The following is a 6,346-nucleotide window of genomic DNA, read 5'->3' as shown; positions in this document are numbered from 1 at the left end:
TTATAGGTGTTCCCACGGTTCACGCCATATTTGCCTATATATTTCAGGTTACTGTTATTCTATTTGAGGGATCTATGTCAACAACTTAAATCCCTGGAAGATGTGAAAGCAACATTAGTACATGCTTTTTCAAAAATATCTGTTCAGTTTTTCATAGAGACTGAACATTCTTACCAATAGTGAATGTGGGTTCCTTTTTTACCACATCCTACTACACAGGTTGCTTCCTTCTTTGATATATGCCATTCTCACTGGTTTAAGATGATATTTCATTATCATTTTGTTTTGAATTTCCATAATAAAAAGTGATAATAAAAATGTTTACAGATATTTACTTGTTATGAATATACCCACGATTAATGAGTTTCCATCTTCTAAAATTTTTTTTGATGTGGTTTTTATATTTTGGTTTTGGTTTAAGTTTTTGATATTTGACAACATCTAGTGATGCTCATGGTTATTTCTGGGTGTATGATCAGGACTGAAGCCAGAGGCTTCTTGGAGATCATATACAATGTTTGGAATTCAAACTGGGACAGAAGTATGTGAGGCAAATGCCTTATCGCCTCAACTGTTTTTGCCCCCTGCAGTTATTCTTTTATTATTGCATAGCTATGTGAGTGTTTAATATATCTTGGATATAAGACTTTGTCTGGTGTATGTAGTGCAAATATTTTCTCCCATTCCATAGGACATGTTTGATGTTAGCCAAACTTTCTTTTGCAGAACAAACACTATTCACTTTGATGTAGAGCCATTTGTTTATTATTAGCTTTTTCCTATTTGAACATGAACTTAAGTGACTGAAAAAGTCTCTGGGGTCCATATCTCAGAGACTTTTGACTATATTTTCCTCAATGGGTTTCATGTATTTGGGGTTCATTTTGAGGTATCAAATATACTTTGTATCCATCTTGTGTCTATTGTGAGATATGGAATTTTTTAATATTTGGCTGTTCAGTTTTCCTAATTATTTTTCAAAGTAAGTTTCCTTAATTTCCCTCCATGCACATTACACCTTCATTACAGATTAATTTAAATAAATACATCATTGTGAGGGTTTATCTCTATGCTCTCAATTCTAGCCCATTGGTCTAAGCATCTTGTCTTTATACTTTTTCTAGTCCATTGGTCTATCTTCATAAAACAATGTAAAGTCTGGAAGTGCAATCTTTCTGACTTCCTTCTTCTCACAATTTATTTGGCTATTGGGGCATTTTATAATTCCATATACATCTAAGACATTGAAGATTGTCAACTTATTTTTGATGGGAATTGCATCTAATCTGCATATCTATTTGTATATATTTGTCATTTTAGCAATATAAATTCTTTCAACCTATAAAAATATGTTTTCTAGTGAAAACAAAAATGAGTTTTCCACTTCAGTAGTGAAATAGTTTTCACTGCATGTAGAAATAAAACACATTTTGGTGTATTGATTTTGCAAGCTGATACCTGTTGTATTTTGTTTTATTGATTTCAAGAATTTTCTTATGGATTCTTTCAGTTCTTCTATGCACATATCTGAAAATACTAATAGTGTTAGTTTTATTTAGTTTGTATGCCTTTGATTTCTTTTTCTTGCTAATTGTAGCAAGGACTTTGAAACTACATTAGATAACAATGAGGATAATATACTTTCCTTGTGACTGATTTCAGAAAGAAGGCATTGAGTTTTCAACTGTCAAATAATATGTTAGCTGTTGTTTTGTTTTGAATGGTCATTACTATGTTGAGTTAATTTCCTTCTAGTCTTATTTTATTGAGGCTTGTGAATGAATGCTTGTTCTTGTCAAAAGAATTTTATTCAACTGTTAAAAAGGATCATATAATTTTATATTCTATATTGCTGATAATGCCACCTTAATTATATTGACATAAAGGTCAATATTTGTATTCTTGTATACTTGGAATGAATCCCAATTGATCTTAGTGTAAGATTCATTTTATAAATTGTTGTATTCCATTTGCCAAGATTTTGCTGAAGAACTTTGTTAATATTCTTTATTAATATTGGTATATAATATACAATTTATTGTATATAATAGTAATATACCATAATATTTCTTTATCATTTTGGCATTAGAGTACTATTGGCTTCATATAAGCCAATAAAAAAGCAAATAACAAAAAAAAGTATTTGTCAGGGACCTGGCCAGTCTACCCTGGTAAACTGGAGTATGATCCCCAGCTACCAGACTTACTACCTATAGGAGAGGGAGTGGGAAGGGGAGAAGCCTCCACCCTGACCCTCTGCGCACCACGGCCACCCGCACCGCCACCACAGAGAAAGAACCACACAGAAGGGGGAGAGTTGGAGGTTAAGCAACTCTCCTTTTATTAGTTCCCACATATGGTTTTTATAAGGAAATTCAGGGTAGCTTAGACACTTGTTTGCCATATGTGTGTCATATACACTTTACTGGGCCCTTTACAGATGTTAGCTAATGATCTATGTTTCCCACTTTTCTGGGCTGGGCTTACTAGCTCAGACAAGTGGTGACTTTCAAGTTTCATCCCAATATCTCCTCAACAAGGGAGCCTTTCTGGGTGGAGTGCTGGCACACGGCCTTAGGGCCCTGTTTAAAGAGAGCCTGCTTCTTCTTCTGCGGGCAGGGGATTTGGCCAGAGTCTCAGGCTTGCTGCTGAGACCCCAACAAGTATTTAGCATACTTCTTAAATATTTTTGGATTGCTAGAAGACTAGAGATAACTTTTCTGAAGGTTAGATAAAACTCACCTTTAGTTTATGACATCTTAATCATGGTTTGTATTCTTTAAGAACCACAATTTAAATTCCATTACTCATTATTAAAATTCACCCATTTTTTCTAGATTTTTTAGTGTAGTAGTACAAAACTTTACATAGTAACGTTTTATGAGCTTTTGTATTTCTGAAGCATTTGTATTTCTGAAGCTCATCCCTTTCATTTCTGATCCACTTTTTAAGGATTTTTTTTCTTGTGAATCGAAGGGTTTGTCAATGTTCCCTATTTTATTTGTACATACATACACATAAAGATATCTTTTTTGGGTCACACCCAATGGAGCAGAGAGATTGCTCCTGATTACCATTTTTATGGGATCCTGGGATGGGTCTTGCATCAGCCATGTGCAAGGCAAGTACCTTACATGCTGGACTGACCTCTAAAATCTGTTTTTTTTTCTATTTGATAAAGCAGTTAGATCATTTTACTTATTTGCTATTTTTTCTATTTCCTGATTAAGCCTGCATTGCTATGAACTTCTCTCTTTTCCGTGCTTTGTAGAGTTCTTTAAATTGTCAAGGTTTGTGTCCTCATTCAAATTTGTTTTAATAAATTTAGTTTTTCTATTTGATTTCCTATTTTACCCAGCAGTTATTTAGCAGTATGTTAATCTGTAGCACTGTAGCACTGCTTTCCTGTTGCTCATTGATTTGCTCGAGCGGGCACCAGTAACATCTCCATTGTGAGACTTGTTGTGACTGTTTTTGGCATATGGAATATGCCAGTATGTTAATCATTTTTTAAAAATTGGAACATTTTATATTGTTTTGTAGTTAAATTTTAGCTTTATGGCAATGTGACTTAAGAAAATATCTGAAACTATTCTATTTTACTATATTATGACCACTAGCATTGTGCCCTTGAAAGTGGCCTGTAGCAGAGAATGTCCCTTATTCACTGAGAAAAGTATATTCATTTCTTCCAGTTCTCCAGTTTGGTACTGTTTTCTCTTATCTTATGTACTATTGGTTGTGCATGATTATTTTTCAATCTTTCACTCTGCATCTGAATTTGTTATAAAATTTTGAATTTCTTTTTTGAAAGCAGGAAAATATGATTTTTTGCTTCTTGATACATTCAGTCAATTGGCCATGTAGAGAAATTATTAATATGAAGCAAAGTGATGAACCTCATCAATTTAAACTCCAAATGAATTTCTTCATGTAAAAATTCGTAGTTTCTTTCATAGTTTCATGGTATTCATATTTATTTTATTAGAGAACAGTTCAGAGAAACTTTTATTGCAAAAACATAATATATTACTCAGCAATGGGGCCAAAGAAATAGTACGGCAAATATGGCACTTGCCCTGCATGTGGCCAATCAGGGTTTGATCCTGGCATGCCATATGGTCTCCGATGAACCAACAGGAGTAATTCCTGAGTACAGAGCCAGGAGTATCTCCTTAATTTTGCCTAGTGTGGCCCCAAAAAAAAACAAAAATAAATCATTCAGGAAGAAAAACTAGTGGAAGTAGACGAATGATAGTTTCGTTGACAAATTCTCTTTACTGACAATACTAGAAGGATACATAAAATAAAAGCACAATTCTCTCATAATTAGAATACAACTAGGACAAAACTAAAAAATATATTAACTCTATCATTGTATTTTCTGACATCAAATGTATACAATACAAAAATTGCTATTGCAATTGTTTTAAATGTATAATAAGAGTACATTGTTTTTTAATTTAAGCAAGAAACTGTACACATTTGAGAGGTGGTGCTACAAAGAGACATTCTTCTGTGGTAATAACAAATGTCTATCTTAAGAAAAATGAATGAGGCGAGGCGGGCGGCAGGCGGGGAGTGGAGATGGCAGCGCCGGCGGCGGCTGCCCAGGGGAGCAGCAGCGGGGAGCCCCGGGCACTGAAGGGGTGGTCAGGGGGTCCCCCAGGAAGTGGAGATGGTGAAGGGGCAGCCGTTCCACGTGGGCCCGCGCTACACGCAGCTGCAGTGCATCGGCGAGGGCATGGTCAGCTCAGCTTACGACCATGTGCCAAGTCCCTAGTGGCCATCAAGAAAATCAGTCCCTTGAGCATCAGACCTACTGTCAGCGCAGGCTACCAGAGATTCCGATCTTGCTGCGCTTCCGCCACAAGAATATCATCGGCATCCGGGACATCCTGCGGGCCCCACCCTGGAAGCCATGAGGGGTGTCTATATTGTGCAGGACCTGATGGAGACAGACCTATGCAAGTTGCTCAAAAGTCAGCATCTGAGCAACGACCACGTCTGCTACTTCCTGTACCAGATCCTGCGGGGCCTCAAGTATATCCACTCGGCCAATGTGCTCCACCGGGACTTAAAGCCCTCCAACCTGCTCATCAACACCACCTGCGGCCTGGCCCGGATTGCTGGTCCTGAGCACGACCACACGGGCTTCCTAACAGAATGCGGAGCGACACGCTGGTGCCGGGCCCCAGAGATCATGCTGAATCCCAAGGGCTGTACCAAGTCCATTGACATCTGGTCTGTGGGCTGCATCTTGGCCGAGATGTTCTCCAACCGGCCCACCTTCCCCGGCAAGCACTGCCTGGATCAGCTCAGCCACATGCTGGGTATCCTGGGCTCGGCATCGCAGAGGACCTGAATGGTACCATCAACATGAAGGCCCGGAACTACTTACATTCTCTTCCTTCCAAGACCAAAGTGGCCTGGGCCAAGCTTTTTCCCAAGGCAGACTCCAAAGCCCTTGACCTGCTGGACCAGATGTTGACCTTTAACCCCAACAAACGGATCACGGTGGAGGAAGCTCTGGCTCATCCCTATGGGGACCAGTACTATGACCCGACGGATGAGCCCGTGGCCGAGGAGCCTTTCTTTCACCTTTGACATGGAGTTGGATGACCTACCCAAGGAGCAGTTGAAGGAGCTCATCTTCCAGGACACAGCCCCCTTTCAGCCGGGAGCCCTGGAGACCCCTTACGCTGGGCTTCTGTTCCCTGGGGCCTGGCCCTGCCTCCTGCCTGCCCGTCACCTCCTGTGGACTGTTAGAAACGGACACTGTGGCCGGCCCTGCCCCCGCAGCCAGGTCGGGCAGAGGACTGACCACCGGCTGCTTTCCCTTGCTTTGCGAGGCCCCCTCCGTGCCCCCCACCCGGGAGGCTCAGGTGCCGGAAAGCAAATCTGTTGCTGCTGCCGCCCGGCCGTCCTGTCATCTCTCTTCGCTCTCCCAGTCTCTGGAAGTTCTGGAATTGAAGGGCTCTGGCTGCCCCAGGACCTGCTGAGGGGTGGGGTGGGGGGAGCGGAGGGGGAGACTCAGGGTAAGCCCTGTCCCTCGAACCCCATTAAAAAAATACCCACCCGTTTCGCCTGAAGGAACATAATGAGGTTTCAAGGGCTAGTACCCTGAGGGACAGGGCCCCCTCCCCCAAAGCTGCCACATTTAATGTCCCACCCCCCGATGCTTCTGTGTGTGAGTGAACAGAAGTGGGAGGGGGCACTGGGGAGCCCCGCACCCCTGCCCGCCGTGCCTGTATCTGATAGATAAATACAGAGATGTGTATATGAAAAAAAAAGAAAAAGAAAAATGAAGCATGCCTGATGCTATTACTCATAAAAATGATAGTTT

The 6,346-nt window shown here is 40.5% G+C and overlaps 1 pseudogene; it reads left to right on the top strand.

Annotated features, from left to right (window-relative positions):
• Positions 1-4,587: 4,587 nt before the first annotated feature.
• On the top strand, positions 4,588-6,091 carry LOC101542012 (mitogen-activated protein kinase 3-like; annotated as a pseudogene).
• Positions 6,092-6,346: the final 255 nt, after the last annotated feature.

Source organism: Sorex araneus, chromosome 3 (genome assembly GCF_027595985.1).
Source record: "Sorex araneus isolate mSorAra2 chromosome 3, mSorAra2.pri, whole genome shotgun sequence".
NCBI lineage: Eukaryota > Metazoa > Chordata > Mammalia > Eulipotyphla > Soricidae > Sorex > Sorex araneus.
Note: the sequence above shows the minus strand (reverse complement) of the source record. Positions and strands in the feature narration are given on the sequence as shown.